This window comes from Hylobates moloch, unplaced genomic scaffold (genome assembly GCF_009828535.3).
Source record: "Hylobates moloch isolate HMO894 unplaced genomic scaffold, HMol_V3 SCAFFOLD_12, whole genome shotgun sequence".
Classification (NCBI taxonomy): domain Eukaryota; kingdom Metazoa; phylum Chordata; class Mammalia; order Primates; family Hylobatidae; genus Hylobates; species Hylobates moloch.
The window spans coordinates 58658243-58683017 of record NW_026652287.1 but is presented as its reverse complement, the minus strand read 5'-3'; the positions used below and the strand labels follow the sequence as shown (position 1 = coordinate 58683017).

Sequence of the window (24775 nt, the reverse complement as noted above, 5' to 3'; positions counted from 1 at the left end):
ACAATCATCACCATCATCATCATCATAATCACAATCATCACCATCATGATCACCATTATCATCATATCATCATTCTCATCACCATCATCACCACCATCATCACCATTGTCATCATCATCATCATCATCATCACCACCATCATCACTTACTGAGGAGTACAGTTAACACTTACTGAGCTCTTACTGGGAGCCCAGAGCCATGTTAAGTTCTTCAACTTCCATGCGTTATTACATTTCATTTCTGCTGTTCACTTTATCCTCACTATACAGACACTAGGAAACTGAGGCTCAGAGAGGTTATGCAATTTACTGAAGGTCAGTTAGTACCAGCAGAGCCTAAAGCAACCCCAAGCAGCCCCGTTTAATAGCCATGTCTCTGGCCCCTGTGAGGGAGATAAGGAAGGCCTTATCTAGGGACCCGCCATGGGCTGTGGGCTGTCTCATCAGCTAGTATCAGGAGTGGGCTTTCCAGAGAGGAAACGGGACTGGCACTGGTTCGTGGTGCCCAGGAAAGTACAGGGAGGCTTCTTGGGCTTTGTCATTGTTGCCAACCCATGTGTTCTTCTCACTAAGGCTAATCTCGATTATAATGAGGGTTTATCCTAAGTTCAGCAAAGGGAGGGTGGCCAGGAAAAGCCTGGCTAAAGGGGTGGCCAAGCTAAAATCTACAGTTCATGCGGACACAGACAGTGGCGGGAGCTACTACAAACACTGACCATATTTAGCAGAAGTTGGGAGATTGGAGACGCCAGCCATCAGCTCAGCAACCCCACTCTGTGGGCCAGGCAGCCGGGCTGGGAGCTCCCAGTGCCAGCCTTGGCTTTCCTAGCCCTGAGAGCCTCGGCAGGGGTTTCCATCCGTCTCCCTTGAGGGTGGTCCAAGTTTGAGTAGTAGGAAAGTGACAAACTCCGGGGTAAAGGAGAATCAGAAAGGAGTAACAATCTGACCACCATCAAGAAAGAACAGGCCTCCAAGAACAAGACCTGCAAGAGACGGCCCATGCTGCAGGAGACCTGCAAAGCCACCAGCTGCCTTTTCCTGAGTTCTCACGGCTGAGACCCAGCCCAGATGATACGAAAATTGCCAGTGGGTCAGGCTGCACTTTCTTCGAACTAATCACTAATGAAGTTTGGGGTGAGCTATTTTGAAAGCAGCCCACACAGCATAACCACACGCCATCATCTGCTGCCATCCTCAAATGCAATTTCATTCATAATTAAATATGAAAAAACCACCACCTTAAAATAACATCAGGGGTCACAGCTGAACTCTGCAGCCTGGGCCTATGCATTCTGGCCTGTACTGACCTCTCCAAGATGGTCTCCAATGCTTCCCAGGCACGCACCCTCCCTCCTGCCCCCAGACACACCTTCCCTCTCTGGTCCTACATGCACACCTTGGCCCATCTCTCCTGCCTTCCAGGCATGCTTTTCTCCATCCTCTCTGCCTCCAAGTGCCAGCCAGGATTCAAAGATCAATTTGAGCACACTCTCTCCTAATAAGCCTTCAACAGCCCAAGCCTGAAGGGACCTCCGCCAGCCTGTAAGCTTCTATAGCAATTGTTTATACAATCCCTCTGGCAAGGCATGGTGTGCTGCCCTGCGCTGTCCTTCCCTTTGTACTGTCCAACAGCATTTGCATTCCACGTGGAGGTGTCCTGTTCATTCATCTGCTCATTCAGCACATGTTCACTGAGCACCTACTATGTGCCAGGTGCTGGAGAAACAAAAGTGAGCCATCAGACATGGTTTCTGCCTTCCTGGAGGGCAACTTCTAGAAGGAACCAATGATGAAGACACCAGTAAATATGTAATAGATCTTTCCAGCTGGACTCAAGTCCCCCGTGTTCAAGCAGGCTCTGCCTTACTGTCATGCTGGAGCCTAAACCAGCATAGGACATACAGTCTGCTCTCAGTAGGCACTGACCAGCCTGGGCGGGGTCACCTCCTCCCTTGTTTACCTGTAGCTCTCCCTCTAGAACTGAATCAAATTTAACCCAAGGTCCTGATATCACACCCTCACCCCAGTCTTTGCCAAGGTGCTGCTTCTTGGGGTCTCACATCTGAGGAACGGGAGGTTACTATTCAATTAGTAGGAATCCATTCAGTGGGGACGGTCGTCTGAGCCAATGCCCCTCCTTGACCACCTCCCATCCACCTGCTGGTTCTTGGTGGCTCCTGGACAGCCCAGTGTTGGGCTGAGAGTTACAGCAGCTGAAGGGGACCCAGCCCAGGTGGCTCATTAACAAGTAGAAATAGTTTCAAGGCCAGGATCTGAGGGCAGCCCTGGCGAGGAAGATTCCATCCGTGCACAAGGGCAGATCAGGGAGCTATGGAGGAAGTGGCACTCGCAGCTTCTCCACCCGGGTTGGCTGAGAAGAGAAGGGACAGCCCTAGAGAGCAGTAGCTAAGATGTGCCAGGGAGGAGATGTGCCAGGCGCTGGGAAAGGGGCCAGGGGCTGGGTCAGTTCAGGGCACCAGACACCCACCGCCTAGCTCAGCACCTGCTGAACACGTGTCTGGTGCAATGCTGGGCTCTGCTGGGAAGAGGGGTGGGCGTGCCAGGCCTCCCAAAACACACAGACCACGTGGGAAAAGAAGATGACATGCTTGTGAGACAGGATAGGATGTATACCAGGCTAGGTGTGGCTGTGGTGGCAGTGGCAGCAGCTTCCGTCATCGAGATTAAAGATGTAACGGAGCCTCTCATATGCACAGTTATTTTATTTGATGCCCCAACAGCCCTATTACAGAAGTGAGGAAACTAAGGTTCCGAGAGGTTAAATGGCTCTCCCAAGGTCACACTGTTCAAAGGTGGCAGGGTGGGACCGATACATAGCCAGGCTCTCAGGCTTGTTCCTTCCTGGCTGGTGCCAAATCCTTCATGCTCTGGCCACGTCTGCCTCCTGCATGACTCCTCTGTGTCCCCATCCCTGTTCCACCAGCCCCAGATGCTGTATGGAGATCTTTAAAGCAGGGGTCTCCAACCCCCAGTCCACTGACAGTCTGTGTCTTGTTAGGAACCGGGCCACGGAGCAGGAGGTGAGCAGAGAGTGAGCGAGCATTCCCGCCTGAGCCCCATCTCCTGCCAGATCAGCAGGGCCATTAGATTCTCACAAGAGCCCAGACCCCCTTGTGAACTGCGCATGCGAGGGATCTAGGTTGTGTGCTCCTTATGAGAATCTAATGCTTGACGATCTGAGGTGGAACAGTTTCATCCTGAAACCATCCATCTACTCCATCCATGAAAAAACTGTTTTCCACGAAACAGATCCCCGGTGCCAAAATGGTTGGAAACCGCCGCTGTAAAGACTGGGCATTGAGCTGAGGCCATAGGAATTTTCATCATGAATGACAACATCTCCATGATAAACCCACTGTGTCATACTCCTCACAGCATGATCACTGTCCTTATGTATTTGGATATATTCAAGCAAAGGGGAACAGGCCAGTATTTGTAGAACCAGTCATCAAATTGCGTCACGGAGGGGAAATGTGGGCTCCCAGCAACGGGTGGAGAAACATTTGTCTTAACCAGAGGTCCTAATACCACACCCTAGCCCCAATCTTAGCCAAGATGCTATTTCTTGGGGTCTTACTCTCCTTGTCTGAGAAGCAGGAGGTTAATACTCACCTGCCACACAGGAATTCAATTAGAATTCCAAAGGAGAAAGATGAGTTTCAGGGGTTGGTAAGTTCATTAATTGACTCTGAGTATTCAGCTAATAAGCTTTTACAAACATCTTTCTCCATCCATCGCCAAGAATCGCATAGCTTTGGGTCCAATTTGGAGGCCACTACCAACATTCAAACTTCCAGAACCATGACTCTTTCTACATGCAGGAAAGAGAATGTTCTAGAACCCCAAGCACTCACTTCCCATTGGCGAAACTGCTTCTGTTTCTTTTTGCTACCATGCTCCAGTGATGGGAGCTTTCATTTTATTGAAACTTTTGGGTCTGTCACCAATCATGTCAATCAATAATCAGCAAATTAGCAGCTTGCTTTTGCAGAGACTTCTATTTTCAACCTGAAGGGTGGTTTGGGGGTTTCTTTTAAATTTAACTATCCTCATTAAGGATTCATAGCACACGAAAAGAGTGACTTTTTAAAAAAATCATCTTTGCAGAAAAGGAATATCAGCAAAAATAATCACTATTCTGGGCTCAACAATGAGCCCCTAATGAGGACAGCAGTCATCAGTTAAATAAACATATCATTAGGGCGAGAATAGATGTGTCAACACAGGCACAGCCCACTAATTTGTGGGGTGGTTTGTCTTTGGTTAGTCTCCGTGGGGTCCGGCTGGTGCACGGGTGTTCCTAGGTCACAGTCCAAGGCCACTTTTTGCAGGTAGGGCTCAAGGTGTGGGTGAGGTCAGGCCAGGTGGAAGCTACTGATGGGCAATGGCAGAAGGTAGACACTGGGACGCTGCCCTCGGCATCAGGCAGGCAGGCAGCAGCAAGCAGATTTCTACCAGGAAGGCCTGCAGGAAGCCCCAGACAGAGACAGCCGCAGGCAGGAAGGTGAAGATGAAGAGGAGGAATCTCTTGACCAGGGGCCTTATGGCCACGTGGCTCTCAGAGGCCACAACTCACCTGAATGTTCAGTGTGGGCATTCATTCTCCACCCAGCTCTCCTCGTGGCAGAAGCACAGGCGACACTTCTCAAGAGGGACAGAGAGGACAGAATCAGGTGGTGCTCCCTTGCAACTCCTGGATGTCTCTATGTCTGGGATCCACAGTCCTTCAGAGATGAAGCTAGGGCTGTGGCCAGAGCCCTCTACCAGGGCCTCATGGTCATGGAACTGTGCTCTCTTTCAGCAAATATTATTTATTTATGTATTTATTTATTTACTTACTTATTAATTTATTTGTTGGAGACAGCGTTTCGCTCTGTCATGCAGGCTGGAGTGCAGTGACGTGATCTGCCAGGGGCAATGGCAGAAGGTCGACAATGGGACACTGCCCTGGGATTTATACCAGGAAGGCATGCAGGAAGCTCACTACAGCCTCGACCCCCTGGACTCAAGCTATCCTCCCGCCTTAGCCTCCCAAGTAGCTGGGACCACAGGTGCATGCCACCATGCCTGACTAATTTTTGTATTTTTTATAGAGGCAGGGGTTTCACCATATTGCCCAAGCTGGTCTAGAGCTCCTGGGCTCAATTGATCCTCCTGTCTTGGCCTCCCAAAGTGCTGGGGTTACAGGTATGAGGCATCACACCAGGGCAGCAGAAATTTATAAAGTGCATTTTATGAATCAGGTATCATACTGGGTGCTAGGTCACAGCAAGGAGCAAGGTAGGCTTGGCCCTTTCCCTCATAGGCTTTAAGTTCAAGAGAAGGGAAAGACAAGAAGTAGTTAAATAATTTGGATAATTATAGGTTATGATGAAGTGAGTAAGCAGGATGAGATCCAGCCAGCAACTGGGGAAGTCTGATTTTATATAGGGAGGTGGAACAAGGGCTTTCTGAAGAGGGGATATTTGAGACAGGGCCTGGCAGAGGAGAACAAGCCAGGCTGCAAAGGATGGAGGGAAAGGCAGTTCTGACAGAGGAGCAGGAGGACACTTGTGGGCAGACAGGATGCCCGGATACCCACTGAGGGTGCCTGGGTGCATACATAGGGGTGCCAGGTGCATGCTCCTAGGGAACCACGTCTCCAAGAAGGAGACAAAGGCTGGGGCCCCTGGTGCCTCAGAGATGAGGATCTCTGGGAAGAGCAGGGCAGAGAAGAGAAGACAAGGGCTAGAAAGTGGCAGATTGGTGGAGGGAGAGTGAGGAAGATCCTACAAGACTTCTGCATTTTAATGGAGATGAGATCAGTAGCTGAGGTGGAGGGCAAAGAGGAGAAAAGCCAGTGTGGCCAATTTGAAAAGCAAGCCCAGGAGAGATGCAGTGGGCACATGGCATGCTAAGGGCCCATTTGATGCCTGTGGCCATGGATTCTGAGTGACACCTATCAGCTCAGCTGCATGGTTTTTTCCCGGAGAGCTGAGGTGCAAGGAACTGGCATGGAAAAGGGAGATACCTGAGTTCACCTGGGACTGGAGATTCATCAGGTGCTTGGGACAAAGAGAAAACATGCCACAGAGCTGAGAGCTGATAACGGGTACAAGGAAGTGATGAAAATGATGGACCATGATCTCCCCACCAGGTGAAGGGCAGCAGGAAGACAAGGTCCCCTGTAGGGGACAGGGAGGAAGCTGAAGGGTCCCTGGGTGAGGACATCCATGATTGACAGTGGAGGTGTCACAAACAGTGATCTGGAGCGAAAGGCAGTGACGGACTGATCATAGGATGGGTGAAGACCAGATTTCAGAGGAGCTCAGGTGTTGGTCACTGTCAAGCCTGGGTGTGGCTCTGAAAGGGATGGCTAAGGTCAAGTGGAAGAAAAGTTACTGAGCTGAGAAGGTCAAGGAAGCAAAGTCCAGCCTGTTGGATGCATGACCTTGACATTCTTGGTCAATGTCACTGGCCAACAGACCTGCAGAAACTCAGAGTGAACACACACCTCAGGAGACGGTGACACCAGAATCAAGGACATTGGTGACCTCCTTACAAGAGATCTCCTCAAGTCACTTGGCAAACAAATCTGATGGGAAATCAGCATGACAATTGCAGAAACAGAAGAGATCTAAGATTTATAGTATTCAGTAATTATCTAGTAAGAAATGATCATCTGTCATAAAGACAAATAATATTCTTTTTTTTTTTTTTTTCAAGATACAGGGTCTCACTCTGTTCCCCAGGCTGGAGTGTGGAGTGCAGTGGTGTGATCATAGCTCACTGCAGTCTCAAACTCCTGGGCTCAAGCAATCCTCCTGCCTCAGCCTCCCAAGCAGCTGAGACCCCAGGTGTATGCCACCATGCCTGGCTAAATTTTTTAAATTTTTTGTAGAGATGAGGTCTTGCTATGTTGCCCAGACTGATTTTGAACTCCTGGCCTCAAGCGATCCTCCTGCCTTGACCTCCCAAATTGCTGGGATTACAGATGAAATAAGGCTTTTTTATTTACCAGTATCAGTGACTTGAGCCTGATTTTCCCAGTCCATTGCTGGAAGTGCGGTAGGGACTGAAACCTCTAGTTCTCAATTCGTCGACTGCAATTGTATGAGCGGAGCAGTGCAGTTACGTTTTGAGAATCAGAGGTCCTAACTCTCCGCTGGCTCAAGCAAGGGCTTCACTGACCCCCAGGTCAAACTTTCTCAGGCTAGGAGCCCTCAGGACTGAGAAATGGACTCCACTTCGATGCCTGGAAGTTCCCTGGCCACCTGCTTCTATTCCTTTCTGATCCCGAATGAGTACATGTCTACAATGGCCGAGTCTTGAGAGCAGGAGAGTCAGGGAAGCCAGCCCACCAGTTGTTGCTTCACAGACATGGCCTGGGAGAGCCCAAACATCAGAGTGAGAAAGCCATAGACTACTTTACCTCCTAGAAATGGGAGCCTGAGGCCCCGAGTGGCAATGTAACCTTTTCTAAATCCTCTGGTAGCAAAGCAAAGCTTGGAACGAGGCCTCCCCATCCCCAGCTCCAAAGTCGAGGGTCCTCTCAGTCCCTCCAATTCCCCCTGCAGCCCAGAAACCTGCAAAGTTTCTCACCAAACAAAGGCAGATGCAAAGTGAAAATGCCCTAAAATGCCAGTGCCACATAACCCAGTGTTCAAGAAACTGACCACTCAAGAGTGAGTTTCTGCCTGGGTTCCACAACTTTTGTCCAAGTTGCTTACAGCACCAAATTTATTTTAATATAATACTATTGGCCACAAACTTCTACATGATCGGATTTAGCACAATTAATATTTAACATGTGGGCACCTGGCGCCTCCCAGCATTCTGATGAATAAAGTATGTGATCTATTACTCCATATTTACCCAACTCAAAGAAATTAGTAGTGGTGATGGTGGTGGTGACAGGAGTAATCGTAGTAACAGGACCAAAGTAGTATTTATTGAATGCCTACTGTATACCAGGCATGAAAATAAGTGCTTTCAAACACAGCATCTCATTTAAATCATAAGATTATAAATTATCACCTAAACCATATTACTTTGCAATATTTTAGTCCATTCTGCTCAATTGATATTTTTTGAAAATCAGGTAGCACAGTAAAATAATTCCCAAATCAATTCTGATTTTTCTTCAGAAATTTGGTAGAGAAAGTATCCCCCCACAAACTATAGACCCAGTAAGTTAACTTATGCCCCAGAGCAAACTATCCTGTCAGAGTAATAAATCTCCATTTTAAAAATGTGTGTTTTAATGGAAATATTGACATGACCTTAAGAACACATAGCACCACCAAATAGTACAGCTGGGTGCAGAGAGGGAGAGGGGCCTGATAAACTTTTGTCTGTATCATGCCTGGGCTTTCCAAGGTCTGGAACTATCTTTGCAAAAGATAGTTCCAACAAGAACTTTAAACATAATTTAGATGCTCTCTTAAATATAATTTCATCATCACTTTCATGGCTGTTGCATTGTATTGGTTGATTCCCGCATACTCTACAGAACAGAACTCCAAAAACTTGACTCCTTTGAAGGTTCTATCTCTCAGCAGATATTCTGTAGAACAGATATTCTGTAGAATAGATTCCTCCCCACCTCCCATTCCCCAGCCCCCCACCTCCAAAATTCCAGCTGAGCATATTTTTCTTCAAAGGGCAAAGTTGACCTAGGATTATGTGTGTTCTCTGTACAAAGGATATGTTTTCAGCAAGCAGGACCGCATTCCTACGAAGCAAAAATGTTCCCTGTAAGCTGATTGTTCCAGTCCTTTTGGACCTGTCTCAATAAAGGCTCTGTTCTGTTCGCTTGCTGTTGTGTGGCCCATGTTCTCAGAGGTGGCTTAGGACAGGTGTTTGTCTACTGAGAGCCCGAGAGGGACTCTTGAGGGCTAAGGGGCCTCTCTCAGATAGCTGTTGGCCTTCTTGACACACCGACCTTTGCAAAGCAACCCCTCAAAGAAGATCCGTTTGAACAAAACCCAACAGAGCTCCCTTGCATGAGGGTATCCCTCTCTACAGTGCTAATTCCCATCTGTCACTCTGATGATGCCGCAACATTCTATTGTTGCATGGGGGAAAGGGAGGAGTACAGAAGTGAGAGAGAGAAATCTAGAACAAAACGAAAGCAGCCAATATTTCTAAGTACCTCTTGATGGTCTCTAATGTCTGAAAGCCACCAAACTAGGTCCAAGTACACCAACCCCCTGGCAACGCCAGCTTCAAGATCAGCAGGAAAATCCAAAAGGAACCCCATTTCACATCTGTGAACATGCCACGATCTTTCCAGAGAGAGCTGTGTGGATATTGGGTCCAGCAAATCTCTCCCTCCTATAGGGTGGAATCATCACATCAGACCTTTATTTCTGAAACACACATGTGGTACAAATAACTATCTGCATTACAAAATGATTCCAACGGAACTTGAATCATTAGTTAGGGCTACGTGGACAGCCAGAATAATGCATCACCATTTACTGAATACGCAATTATTAAGAGCCAAGTCTTCCCCTCTGGCCATGACGGAGAACTCCCATGAAGTTCTGAGTGAAGATCAAGGGCAGCTGAGAGCCCCAAGAGCAGGTTACACAGAGGCCCATGAGTTCCTCTGCTGCCTTGTCAGGGGCTGCAGAGCTTTTGCTGTGATAGGGATACGAGCTCGAACGAGAGACAAAGTTGCCCTTGGGTAGCTGTGGCCAAGTGTGGCCTCCACCGAAGTCTCAGTTTATTTCTCAAGGAGCTCCTGGAGGCCCAAGTCTTTCTCTGCTCACTTCTTCAGCCATCATGGTCACTGGAGCTGGGCAATGCCTCCCCACCTCCCCTGGGGAGTTCTGCAGAGCTGAACACACACAAGGCACCTTCATGTTCATTGATAAACCAATATTTGAGTTATGATCATCATCATAGTTGTGAATCGAGGGTTTCTGCCCTCTGCCAAGCACTTGATGTGAATTATTTCATTTCATCCACACCCACCTCACAAAGCAGGTTCCACCCCATCTGAGAGAAGAGGAAATGGGCACAGAGTCTGACGTGTCCCCACTAGTAATGGTGGCTCCAGGAGCCCAGGCTGATCCTGCCTGCTCATTCTACTGACTGGGTAATATAACCCTGTTCTCCAACCTTAAAAGTCATCATGGTCTCTAACTCCACTCATCAGAGGACAAAGACATTGCCCAAAGGATAAAAATCCCACAGCTCAGGCCGCAGAGGTGAGAGGGATGAACACCAGGGTCTCGGGAGATGCAAGAGTGTGATCCGAGAACTGAAAAAGAGCTTCCTTCACTTGGAAGGACTTAGACGTGAACACAGAAACCCAAACCTAAGCCGAATGCGTGGAAGACACCTCCAAAACGAAGGGTGCACGGCTGCTTCATGCAGGTTTCCAGAACTTCCAAACAAAGCCTGCTGAGGGGTTCGCAGGAACAATTACGGCATGCAAATGTCATGTGACTTTTGTCACTGATCTTTCAACATGCAAAGCTGGGTTCATGTGTCTCCAATTCAAAATCCAAAATTGAAGTCTTATGTGGAGATAATTATAAGTGAAAATCAAACACAGGCCTGGAAAACACCCCACTTTCCTCATAAAATAACTGTTCACAGAGAAGAGCCTGGATTCTCAGAGGAAGTCTGGGATGGGACGGACCTCTCTGGCCGGGGCAGGGTTCGGTCAGGCCTCAGTCATTCGAAGCTGGTGTAAATTCTGGAGCCCTGAGCCCGAGGTCTGAACCCCAAGCCCGAGGAAATGCGCACTCCTCCTGGATTAATTTCAACAATGCTGCGTCCTTTAACAAAAGGCTCTAAGCGAACAGGAGATTAAATTGCATAAGGGGGAAAAAAGGCTTTTTATTTTTATTAATTAATTAACTTATTTATTTTTAGAGGCAGGGTTTTTCTCTGTCGCCCAGACTGGAGTGCAGTGGTGCAATCAAGGCTCACTGCAGCCTCCAGTTATTGCTGGGCTGAAGCAATAACACCTAAATCACTAAGACCGCTCCTGAGTAGCTGGGACTATAGGTGCGTGCCATTATACCTGGTTACTTTTTAATTTTTTGTGGAGATGGGGTCTCCCTATGTTGCCCAGACTGGTCTCAAACTCCTGGGCTCAAGTGATCCTCCCGCCTCAGCCTCCCAAAACACTGGGATTACAGGCATGGGCTACTGCACCCAACCAAAAAACAAAAACAAAAAAAAGGGCTTTTTTTTTTTTTTTTTAAATCTCCCAGTTAAAAAAAAACATCGCGTGTCTTTCGAGGGCCATTTGTACAGCAGAATCCTTCTCTTCTTTGTGCCAAAGACGGAGAGGCATTCGTGCCTCCCGCATCGAAAGCCGTCTCACGCACTGAAAGCTTCGCACTGTACTGGGCGCTTCACATAACGTTTTCATTTCCTCCACACCCACCTATGCATTGGCGGCAGTCACCATCCCATGGCCCTCTCTTCAGAAAGTTGTCAGTGACCAACTTTAAGAGGATTCTCTAGAAAAAGCCAAAGTGACGTGTCCGGCTGCCTGGAGGACACTTGTTCCCTACCACGAACAAAAAGAGGACATTGCTGTTTAAAGAGCTCTGGCTTCGGCACGAAACTCAGCCCCAAATTAGCACCCTCTCTCCCGCACCCTTTTCTCCCTGCACTGCTCTGGCTGCCAGACTTTCTGAGCCCACTGTTCCCCTCTTAGCCCCATGGGGCAGACTCCCAAGGATCCCAGGCCTCCCCCAACAGCATTGGCAGAGCGACGCCAAGCCCGGGCTGACCACTGGGACATGTCCCTGGCAATGGGGCCAGCCCTCCTTGCCAAGCCTCTTCAAAGTGGTTGCTATTTCTGAGTTCTGCCTGCTTGCCTGGAGCACAGCAAGGGTTACCATCTGACCCCAGCACTATTAAATCTTTTTAAAGTTTAATCTTCAGGGGATTTTGACTGTAAATAAAGAACACTCCACATGTAAAAAATAAACTTACACTCATGACTTCATGCATGACCCCAAGTTCAATTTCTGTTTGTGATTTAGCAGAGAGGAGACAAGGTATGTGATGTGCATCTGTGGGTGTGGGAGGGGCTCCACAGCAGAGAGGCAGCCCCTTATGTCACAGTTAGAGGAGAAGCGACACCCCCACAGCCACGTGGCTGATAGGTGGCACAGCCGGGCAGCCCAGTGCCTGTGACCAAGGCGCAGCTTGCTTCAACAGTGGGCACATCTGGAGGTACTCAGCAGTGACATCTGGGTTGATTTTCTGCCAGGATTTGGTGTCAGGGCCACACTTTCACTGGGGTCATGGTCCACAGACTGGACACCATGCGCAATGCCAGACTTGGTGTATCTAAGGTTCTGTGCTCCCCTCAGCCACTCCTAAGTTCTCTGTGGCAAAAGGACAGATGCAAGAATCTTCAGAGTCTGAGGGACCGGACTTGAGCCTCAGGGAAGGGCCCTCTCCGCTGCCCTCAGCCTTTCACAGCTCTCCATGCACAGGCTGTCACTGGAGCCCCAAAACAGCCCCCAGACACTGACGAAACACATGTGAGCACCCCGTTTTCCATTTACATGTGAAGAAACTGGGCTCAGAGAAGCCCACCGCCAGAAGGGAGCAGCTTGGTGATGGCCTGCTGACTTGCACCTCTGGGTTGCAGCCACCACACCGGCTGCCTTGCCTCCCAGATCTGACATGCCGCTGAGGCTTCCAGGCTGAGGGGGAGAACTGGCCCCAAGGGTGGGGGTGAGAGTGACACCCAAATCGCCTCTAACTAGAGCCATCTTCTGTCCCTCAGTTGCAGCCTGGCGCTGGAGCCCCCAGACTGCAAAGTGCAGAGGACCTAGAGGGGTGTCCGTGCACTTGACACCAGCCTTTCCACAAAGCCCTTACCAGCCTGGCTATCATTCCTCCCTGGGCATAAGGAAGACATGAACCTGACTCCAGAACAGGTGCTTCTGCAAGGCTCGCCAGGCCAAGGAGTAAACATGGATGGTTCTAGAACAAGAGCACTCACACCCATTGTATGACTTTGAGTGAGGGTGCTTTCTTCCCTGGGCCTCCTTTCCCTAGGTACAACGAAAGGTTTAGAAGGTGTCACACGGGACTGTTGTTCACCACTAGTTCCCTAGGGAGAGCCAGCTCAGCAGTCTTCAGGAAGGACTGGAAGAAGAGACGGGCTTTTAAGGAGACATGATGTATATAAATATCAGGGGAGAGAGGCTCTGACTTCATGGGGTGGGGATGAGGGCATGATGAAGTAAATTAAAAATGGCCACTTTGTATCATTGTTGGTGATCTCCTTGCCTGAATCTCTCATTAGAACACAAGGAAAGGTCAGATGGAGTGGCTCATGCCTGTAATCCCAACACTTTGGGAGACCAAGGTGAGAGGATTGCTTGAGCCCAGGAGTTCAAGACCAGCCTGATTAATGTAGTGAGACCCCATCTCTACAAAAAATTTTTAAAAATTAAAACTAACCAGGCATGGTGGCATGTGCCTGTGGTCTCAGCTACTTGGGAAGCTGAAGTGGGAGGACTGTCTGAGCCTGGGAGGTCAAGACTGCAGTAAGCCATGATAGTGCCAGTGCACTCCAGCCTGGGCAATAGAGCAAAATCCTACCTGAAAAAAAAAAAAAGAAAGAATACAAGGGAAGACACTCTGGAGTTTTGAAATTTGCACTATGCAGATTCCCAAAACACAATGGATGGATAGATAGATGGATGTGTGGATGGATTAAAAAATTGATGATGGATAATTGATGGATGATGGATGGGTGGGTGGATGGATAGACAGATGATGATGGATATATGATAGATTGGATGAATAGATAATGGATGATGATGAATGGATGGATGGATAGATGGATGGATGGATGATGGATGGGTAGATGGATGGAGAGATGGATGACGATGGATGGGTAGATGGATGGATAGATGGATGACGATGGATGATAGATGGATGAATAGATGATGGATGATGATGAATAGGTAGATAGATGGATAGATGGATGGAGGATGGATGGGTGGATGGATGGATGGGATGATGGGTGAGTACGGGTGAATAAAGGGGTACTTGATTGAGTGCATGGGTAAATAAAGGTGAAAAGGGATGGACAGATGGATGGAGGGAGAGACAATGGGAAAGAGGGATGGTCAGGTTGACTGAGGGGAAGACAGGAGTGGATGAGCAGAGGAGCAGGACAGATAGAGAAAGAAGTGAGTAGAATAATGGTAGGATGGATGGGTTGCAAAACTGAGCACCAGCAGAGGGAGGGAAACTCTCAAAGAGAAGGTGAAATCCCTAAGAACCAGCAATGCCACCTCTAACCATGGCCCAGACCATGTGGACATCCCAACCATGAGAAGGAGGATGGCTTCCTCTAGACAGCACCTGCCTTCTTTCCCATGCTGCCCAACCCAAGAACCCTGCAGCCCTGGATCTGATTCATCATGAAGCACCCCCAGTCAAGTTCCGATAGAGATAGTATGTTTATTTTTTAAACAGGAATGAATTATTCAGCACTTCTAAATCCAGAATACATCAAGTCTAAAACGACACACACTGTGCTTTTCCCCTCTCCCTGCATACACTTAGAAATATTCTGTAATTTCTTTAAAAGAATAAAATTATTGATTGTGGGTGAATTAAAAATTCAAGAAAGACCCAGGAGCAAACAGGAGGTAGGAGATGTTGCTGGACTGGTGTTAAGTGCCCAAGGAGAAGGGGTAGTCAATGTGGGGGATAGAGGAAAGTAAGAAAGGAAGGGATAAAGGGCTAGGGGAAGAGGAGGCATTTCATTTCTGCCACATTGAGCTGAGTGGAGCCGAGAGTTTGTCTTCACACTCAGCAGGCATTGGAGGTCTGGACTCTACCAGCAAAGCCCAGCCCAGGTGGGAAGGCCAGGAGGCCCCTTTAGAAGCTCCCTGGCCCTGGGGAGTGATCTGGTTTATCAGGAAAATCATGGAGTCTTAGTCCTGGGCTCAGGAAGGTATGGGAGCCTCCAGGGCCCCAGGGTCTTGGCTTTGCTTCTCAGGACTGGGTCTTCCAGTCAATGGGATGGGAAGACATCTGACCCGGTACCTCTGCCAACATGGTGTGCCTCCCCTAAGGAACCATCACGCTTTGAGCCTCAGCAAATCTTTCCCATTAGGTGCCCAGCCTTTCCAGGAGGAATCCGGGAAGTCATGTGAGGTGGGAAGCGCCAGGCCAGAGTGGTCTCCATGAGGCAGGACCACAGGCCATCCGAGGCCCCCACTGGGAGTGAGAGTAAGGGGCTCGGTGGGCAGGAGGGCTGTGAATGGAGGGCTCATGAAGAGTTCATGGCCCTCCCAGGTGACGGGCAATGGGAAGTTCCAGAAACTTACTGTGAGCTCCAAAACATGCATTGTTTCACCTACAAAGTACTGATGAGATGGAATAGGAAGGGAAATTTGGGAAAAGGATGGTTCCTTAGGAAGTCTGGGCTGGCTTCCTGTGGGTCTGGCCAGGGGGCAGGATTTAAAGGGACCCCAGAAGCAAGCATGTAACACACGCAGCCCTCCCAAGAAGGCGCCTGCAGAGTCCTTAAGGCGACAGGACCAAATCCCGCAGAAACAGATGGGTTTGTGAGGCAGGACGGACAAACGCGGTGGAGTCCTCTGAGCCAGGAATTTCCCCTGTGGGCATCTGGCTTAAGGAAATCACCCGAAATGAGGGGGAAAAAAATGTCTTCTTCAGACAAAGATGATCATCATAGTATTTTTTTATATAGAAAAACTATTAGAAATAACTTGAAGCCAATAATAACAGAATTATGATATAAATTATGGCACATCTATTCAATGAAAAATGGCAGCTATTACAAATAATGGTCCCAAACTCAATGGGAATTTAGCAAAATACAAATCACGTGATGCCTGAGAAAAAGACTGAAAGCTAGTGGTACAATTTTTCTGATTATATATATGTAAAAATGTGTATGAACAAGGGAACATGAGGCCAGACATGGTGGCTCACGCCTGTAATCCCAGCACTTTGGGAGGCTGAGGTGGGTGGATCACGAGGTCAGGAGTTCGAGACCTGCCTGGCCAACTGGTGAAACCTTGTCTCTAATGAAAATACAAAAATTAGCCAGGCATGGTGGTCCACACCTGTTATTCCGGTTACTCGAGAAGCTGAGGCAGGAGAATTGATTGAACCCGGGAGGCAGAGGTTGCTGTGAGCCGAGATTGCACCACTGCACTCTGGCCTGGGGAGCAGAATGAGACTCTGTCTCAGAAAAAAAAAAAAAGGAAGGAAAAGAAAAAAGAAAACAAAAATTAAATTAGCCAGGTAGACTAATTAAAAAAAAAAAAAAAAAAGAGGAAGATGAAAAGGAAGTTTACTTACAGGTTAGCACCTGGTTTGTATTGGACTAGGGGTAATTAAGGGCACCTTGATTCCCATGCATCTGTTTTCTAAATTTGCGGTACCCAATGAAGACTTCTTGTATCATTTTATTTATTTATTTTTTTAAGACAGAGTCTTGCTCTGTCGTCCAGGCTGGAGTGCAGTGGCATGGTCTCAGCTCACTGCAACCTCCACCGCCCGGGCTTAAGTGACTCTCCTGCCTTAGCCCCCTGAGTAGACAGGACTACAGGCACATATCACCATGCCTGGCTAATTTTTCATATTTTTAGTAGAGATGGGGTTTCACCATGATGGCCAGGCTGGTCTCAAACTCCTGACCTCAAGTGATCCTCCCACATCGGCCTCCTAAAGTGCTGGGATTACAGGCGTGAGCCATCGCACCAGCCTCTTTCTACCATTTTAAACTATAAGCTTGGTGAGGGCAGTTGTAGGGCCAGACCCAAGTTTTCTCAGAGTTCAGAGAAGAGGTTGCAGAGAAAAGGAGATGAGCCTAGGGCAGGTGGATTTGCAGAAGAGAGGGCTGGGAAGGTCGGGGTTGCAGGGTCACACAGCTGGAGCTGATTTCCTGAAACCACACCTGACCCTGGAGCCAGAGCCTGCGAAGGTGCCCCACGCCCAAGGGACGGAGATGGTGAAATGCATTTTTCTGTGTCACTGGAATAGAGATGCAGGAGGACAAGGTTCTTTCTGTCTGTATGTTTGTCGCTACACTCCCAGAGAGTGACACACACTAACCATTCAATACATATTCTGTGCGTTAATGGATTGAAATATGCCTCTGTGGAATGTGCCTCTGTCTTTGTGACACGTCCGGCGCACAGTGGGCCTTCTCCTGCTTACACACTGAATTTAAGGCCCTGATTCTCCCAGGAGCCAAGAAGAGGAGAGCTCCAAATGGCGTTTCACGGAGAAAATAAATCTGGAAATCATTTGGATAATCCAGGTCGAGGAGGGGAGCGTTTTACTCTTCCCTGGGCCCAAATTTCCCAAATACCGCGTACACTCCACACCGTTCCATCTGCGAGGCCTCCCAGAGGGTTCTCTGACAGGGGCTCCGCAGGCTGCGTGGACATCCAGCCCACAGAACCCCTTGCCTCTCTGCTCCACCCCAGTTCCTCATTCTGGCAGCTCCTGACCCCCAAGATGCTGTGTGTTTTTCCCTGAAAACCAGGAGATAAAGAGGACAAAGAATTGAGAAAGTCTAATTTGCTCAAAGAAAGTGCGTTATATGGTTTCTCTAAGAGAGACTGAAAACATTCCTGATGAATCGTAGCCCAAAGACCCCGATTAAAATGGACTAGAATGAATCCGCTATACTTCTATTTAAAAATGCCATGCCACTAATTCAGTTTAATTCAAATATTAAACATGATTAACATTTCTATACGATTTATCAGGATTTAAGAAAAAAAATAAATGACAGTGACCATCAAAATATTGACAGTTATTGGGAAGTGACTTCTGGTGTTTAATCAATGTTTTTTTTTTATCATGTGATCTTTTTCTTCAAGTCAGCTTCTGACACCAAACTACATTTCATCAAGGTTGGTAAAATGTTTAGAGAGGAACAGATGTCAGAACATGGGGATTGCCAGTAACACTGATGGGAGCCAGTAATTTCCTTCCTGTCCAATGGCAAAAGGATGAAAAATAATCTAAATTGCATACAGTCATGCAAGGTTTACTGAAACATTAATGGCTATAAAAAGTAAGAGCACACAAAGCTATCTCCATTTTTCCCCCAAAACATCACTAAGGGTAATGACTTTTATATTTTAATTGTTTTAATTTATGAGAAATTCAACGAAAACCTTTACTTTTAAACCCTGAAATAGCTACACAAATACAGCTGATGATATTGATTAATGTTTATTAGCTCGTTCCAAATATACTTGCGTCTTAGTCAATTCTGCCATTTAATAATTTTGCTAAATCTCAAAAATGGAGATGCAATCTTGCCTTTAAGAAGGCAGCCCTGCTAGTTATTTACAGATTGTAACATTTACATAAGAGTTTGGTTTAACAAGAGATATAAATATAGATAAAACCCTTAGGACTTCATTCTTTAAACTGCCCTCTAAAAATCTGCCCTGCAATTTGCAAACTGAATTTTGTGCAGACTATTCTTGGAAGCCTTTGTGAATTAGGGAGAACTAACTCAAAGCAAGGGCTGGCTAATCACAATTTTGCAAATTGTACGTAGCAATCATCCTCACATTGTGAAATTCAGATCTATAAAATGCTGATGTTTTAAAGTTGAAAAATAAATTAGCTCACTAGAACTATTTCGCAAAAAAAAAATCAGTCTGAGCCTTTACGACTAAATTATTTGTTTTAAAAAAATTAAAAGATAGTCACATTGGTAGCAAATAATAAATAAAGGCAGAATATCATTCCAGCATGTTCCTGCCATGATCATCTGAACATCGGAGGGTGCCTCCGGGTGTCCCCAACTTCCCGGCATCTCCTAGAAATACTCACCTGCGTAGAGCGTGCGGACCCTGTAACTCCCAGAATACACTTGTGGCCATGCCCAGACTTCTATTTTAAATGCCTGCAGTGTATTTGTCTACGATCTGGAAAACGCTCTCAGACAGGGAAGGGATTAGTCAACATATTCTTTGATATGTCATCTATTCACTTGCTAAAGCCTGGATTCATGTCCGTCCAGCCAAAGAAGTTGGCAGTTAGCATTTGTTTATTTGTTAAAACCAATGCCATTTGGGTTACAAAATCTGTAATAATATCAAATATAAAAGAAGGGAGCAAACTGCCCCAAAGGCACTCTCCAAATCCAGTCTATCTGAAAATGGAGTGGCCCTGTGTGAAGAAAGCTGATCTCAGAAGAGCAGCTTACTGGCCCACAGAGAACAGGACGCGACGACCCAGGGCTGCGGGTACATTGCAGTGAATTTTCTACAGATCCTCACCCTAAGAGAAGAGAGACATATACATGCAAGCGCACACATGTGTACCATGCACACACATGCAAACATACATGTATGCACAGACTCATGCACACACACACGCACATAATGTGCCTCTTGTTAGCCCAATGCCCCATGCTGTAGCCTGCACACAGAGTCAGAGGTGGATACAAAGACTGAAGCTCAGCAAACCCTGTTTTCTCAAACTCCAAGGCCTCTCCGCAGTCTTTGGCTCTAGTGGAATCTTGTGATATTTAAAATTGCTTGAAATTAGCCCATATTTAAAAATACTCTAATTCCATTGCAAAGGCATCTGCCCGCCCTAGCCTTGGTCTGCATCATTTCATTGGCTCTTTTCAGACCTACGTCTGGTTTGCCCGGTTCCTTCCTTGTTCTTGGATATTACATCAGTTAAATATAAATGCAACTGATATGAGGTTTGATATCACCCCATCTTCATGCATCATAAGCTCCTTGAAGGCTGTCACAGCACAGTTCTGGGCACAGCACAGTTCTGGGCAAACATGCAAATGAACCTCATGCAGTGTTGGGAGAGGGCTCCGTTAGCTCAAGGGGTCCTGGGGGAAACTGGCCAAGATGGTTTTATCATTTTAAAAAATGTGATCACAATGACCTTGGAAAGGGCAGGCCGGATGTGCCGACACTTGGCCATTCTGCCAGTATCCTGTGTGTCACTGTGGAGACGGCTAGACACCAGCTCCAGTCCACAGAGGTGGCATTTCTTACCTCAAGCACTCAGTCGCTTAGCCTGCAGTGTAGGCATTTTGTGTAACATTGCTTCTAGAAAGCAAATATTTATATTAGTAAATACCATCAAGATATGATCTGCATTCAAGTGTTTTCTATAGGTAGCTGTTAGAAACAAGAAGAGAAATTGCTGCCTAAGTGGTGAAGAGGGAAAAAAAGGTGTGTGGGTGTCTCAGAAGAATTGATGAAATGCCTTAAAATGTTACCTTTCTGCCCTTAATTCTGAATGTTGACTCAACACTCCATTACAAGGTAAACCCTCCAAAGACAATGGTCAGAGGTCATTGAAACTCATCTCCCCCGCAGAAGGAATACCCAGCCCCCCTCCAGCAGTCAGGTGCAAACGATCTGCCCAAGACACATTGCCAGCAGCCTCCACGAGGGCTGGGTTCAAACGCACATGTCCTACGCCTTCTGGAGCACAGACCCCTGGAAGGAAGAGAAGACAGAGGCACCCACTCCTCAGGCTGCTGGACTTCCAGCCAGGCCATCTCCATACCTCGGCTCAGGTGTAAAACCAGGGTGTAGGTGTAAGACCTAAAGAGACATGTCACCTGCCATGTGTCTGCCCTGAACTCAGAGGCACCTGCAAGGGGCTCTCCCGACTCCTGGGGGGTGGCTAAGAACACGTCCCTGCTCTGACAGGACCCAGCTGGGTAACCTCAGACAAGACAGTAAGCCCCCTGCCCCTCAGTTTCCTGTGGAAAAATAGCATAATGACACCTGTCTTCTGGGAGAGGGGAGCTAGGACCCCAGACAGGGCCGGGCTCAAGGTGTGGTGGCTGTCTTCACTGTGGGGTGGCTGTAGGTATTTATAACAGTATTTTAATCTACATTTTCAATTTTAAGTTATTGAACTACAGGCTATCAGTGCTTTGGGCACCTTAAGAACAATGAGGGCTAACCCCCTCTCAGGAGCAAAGGGAGGCCTTGCTCAGTACCCACCTCCTGCCCAGCCCACGCTTTGCCCTGAGTGCCCATACTCTGCTGTCCTGCAAGCTGTGTCCCCCTCCCCATGTCCCTAGGCTCCTCAGGGTCCACAGTCAGGCTCCGCAGGGCTGTATCCTACATGCCACAGCGGGGCGGGTATCTTAGCATCCCACCTGGACCAGGCTCAGCACGGGATTCCATGGCCTGCACAGGCCAGGAAAGGCAAATCATGTAGGCTTTATGTACCAGCCCTCAGGTGGCCCCAGAAACCACCTGTTGAAGACCTTCCCAAAAGTCTTCAGCACACACCTGGAATGGCACCCATGGAATGAGGAGCAAAGCAAATGCTCTGTAATGTAAGAGGATCAGGCCTCACCCTCTCATGCCCATACTACGGCCTGGTACCTCATCTTTGTAGCCAACCATCCCCTACCCTATCCACCCTGAGCAGTCTTTCTAAGGCTTCCCTGATTATGTCCTTCCCTTGCTCTACATCAGCCCCTAAAAAATGTTTAAAATATGTATAACAAAGGGGTAATGTCCAACATATGTAAAGAGCTCTTGAAAATCCATTTTAAAAATTAGAAAAATAGGAAAACATATTAACAAGCAATTTATAGAAGTCATTGGAGTGGGCAATACAGATATGAAAAGATAGCTAGTCACACTCTGAATGAGGGACGTACAAGTAGATGATACCAGCCTTCCTCCTTCATACTGGCGAACATTTAAAGGAACAATAACATTCAGTATTGGTGAGGTTTTGGCAGATGAGTACTATGCATACAATATTGGTAGACATGTGTACAGTGTACACAAACAACATTACTTGCAAGGGCAATTTGGTGGCATCTATCAAAGAATTAGAATATACACCTAATGACTCTGCAATGCTACTTCTAGGAATCTATCCTACAGAAAACTCAAACTTGTTTACCATGATACAGTGTTTACTGCAGCATTTTAAGTGTAATGTTGAAAATGGAAACCTCCCTCATATCCAACATATGGTTACATAAATATGAGCATGCCGTACCACACAGAATTACACAGAAGTTAAAAAATGTCTGCACCTCCTATTTATCTGATGTTTTGATCTAAAACCAATACTGGTTTTTTTAAAAAAGTAAGTCTCAGGACAATATGTATAGTAAGACTCATTATGTAGGCTTCAATGTCAATTTTATGTAAAATACATATGCATGATTTTCTTTTTGTGAATATTCACCCTGCACATGATGTATATATATACACCAGTCCAGTAGGTGCTGTTTACCAAACCAAAATGCATTATAGGAGTTTTCTCCATCGATGGGAGAAGGATTTGGAAGTAGAGTTGAAAGGGGTCTTTTGGATTTCACATTACAGAAATCTGTGTTGTTTGAATCTTAATAGTGAACCCACAGAACTTTTGTAATTCAGTGAAATCAACTACACTGAAACACCAAACCCTTCAGGCTGCCCCTCCTCCTCCAGTACCAAGACGAGGATCCTTCACTGGACTCAGGACCTTCCTATCGGGCCCCTGTTGACCTTCTCAAACCAGATCCTGCTACGAAGGGCCTGGGGGGGTGGGTGGCTCGTGCCCCACCATCATCCTTCCTTCCTTCCTTTTCTTACCTCTGCATATAAAACTCTGACTCAATTTTCCAGGCCACCTCCTCCAGGAAGCCTTCCCTGACTGCTTCCTCCAGGAAGCCTTCCCCTCCCTACTCTCAACAACTCCTTTCACCATGCCCCATAACCTCTTATGACCTATCCCTTACTCCTTAAGGGCAACTCACATTGGACAGTACACTTCACAAGAGAAGGACCATGCCTCTTCATTCTCCCCATCAATACATATTTGTTGAGCACCTACTATGTGCTGAGCAAGATTCTAGGTGCTGAAAATAGAGCAGAGAACAAAAGGCATGAGATTCCTGCCCTCAAGGAGCTGATAATCTGGGACAAGAGCAAACAGTGAAATAAGAAGAATAAGCAGAAGTGCCAAGGGGAGAGAAGCATGGAAGAGAAACTAGAAGGCATGGGGAGGAGGAGGACCGGGTGGGCCACAAAGGCCTCTCTGGGACATGCCATTTAGGCCAAGGCCTGCAGGTAGAGAGCCAGCAGGGAGAGTGGGGCCAGTGGTTGGGGATCGGGGCTGGGTACCCTGCAGGAGCTCAGGAACCGCCTGTGTAGACAAGCAAACAAATCGCTCCACCCAGAGAAAGGGGAGGGGTTGGGTGTGATCACCCACCTTAGCCTGCCTCTTGCTCACTGCCGCAGGCACATTCCTCCTATCAGACCAAGAAGGGCCCTGGACCACCTACCCAACACCTTGCCCAGGTCCCTGGAGTGAGGGAGAGAAGGGACCTCCCCAGCGAGCCGGGATCAGAGCACAGGCCCACAGGGAAAGCTACTCGGGTCAAAGTGCAAAGATAACCCCAACAACATGAGTCTAACAGCTGAGCTCTGCCTCCCAGATCCTGGGAGCTGGTGCTGGGCCTACGAGGCTCTGGGAACGCGGTGTGGCTCTTTTCTCTATGAGGGCAGCCGCAAGGGTGGAGGACAGCAGAGCTGGGACCTTCTCATAAGTGGACCCTCAAGATGCATGGCACCTGGCAGCAGGTATCAAGGGCACCTGATAGCTGCAGCTAACTCACAAAAGAGCTGTCTCGACAAGGGGGAGAGTCTCGGAAGCAGGGCCCCAGAAGGAATAACCTGCGGGAGCCCTGTCTACACCACAGCCTGCACGAATGATAGTCCAGCGCACACGGGCCCGCTCGAGACTCCATTCCCAGGGACACCATGGTGCACCTGCAGCTCAGGACTGCTGCCCTGCCACAGAGGGGTCCCCGGGGTCCCCAGGACCTTCACTCTAAAGTTCTCTGCACAGCAGATGAGCAGAGCCCTCTGCCAACCTGCAGCCCCGGGAGACAGCAGGGGCCTCCAATAAGCAAAGCAAGCATTTGCTTAGGACACCAGCCATGCAGGGCCACCTCAAAGCTGAGTACATTGGGAATAAGAGCTGGAGTTGACAGTCCCAAAGGAGCGTTGGAGTAGTTACCATGTGAGGCAGCAGGACTTTGATGAACTTCCTTACACCTGAGTTATGACCTAACCGCTATTCTTTATTCTGAATTCCGCACAGTGCGGAGTGAGGGACAGGGCCATCTATTCTCAGAGCCCAGGCTTCCGGGGTCTTCCTCTGGTCCCATGAGAAGGCCTTCGGGTTGGGAGACTCAGATTTCATACACCGCTTTTCCTTAACGGGGAACCCACCTGTACTCAGGATGCCACACTGAGCTGAGGACCCCCAGAGGCCACTCTTGGCCTGGGCTTCTCAGGGATGCTGGAAACCACAGTCGGGGTGGGCAATGAGGGGACAGCAGGCTGTGAGGCTGTCCCTCCTGCCCAGTCCTTGCAAGCCCCACCTTGGACAGGGATCTCCGGCCCTGGGAGGCTTTGGAAGTCATGGGGTGAGGGTGAGAGTTTCAGGGGGTGGCAGGTAGCAGGGCTTGGGGTTTTGCTCAGAGAAGGGGCTCCCTGTGGAGAGTGTGGAGTGGGTGGGCTTCCCCAGGACCCCTGGGAAACAGGGCTGTGTGTGGCCAGGCTGAGATCAACCTGACCTGACTGACACAGTGGGGAGAAGACAGGGCAAGGGACCTAAGCAGAGGTCGGCCACCACTAGTAGATTTTCTAGAGGTTCTTCTTACCACTTAAAGTTATTTGGCACCAGCAGGAGGCCCAGGCAGGGCCAGCTCTGTCAGGAAAGGTTTGACCAGAAAGCTCACTGTACAAGGT

General features: G+C 48.1%; 1 protein-coding gene across 12 annotated transcripts in view; it reads right to left on the bottom strand.

The window, feature by feature from the left end:
* ZNF536 (zinc finger protein 536) overlaps positions 1–24775 on the bottom strand; it is a 493271-nt gene that overhangs the window by 380158 nt on the left and 88338 nt on the right. Inside the window, exon 1 of one of the 12 annotated variants that reach the window (XM_058424650.1) lies at positions 3633–3759. The exons of the other annotated variants lie outside the window; for them this stretch is intronic. The gene's annotated coding sequence lies outside the window, so the exon portion shown is untranslated. Of the gene's footprint in view, positions 1–3632; positions 3760–24775 lie in introns of those variants that run through there. 12 annotated transcript variants of the gene reach the window in all.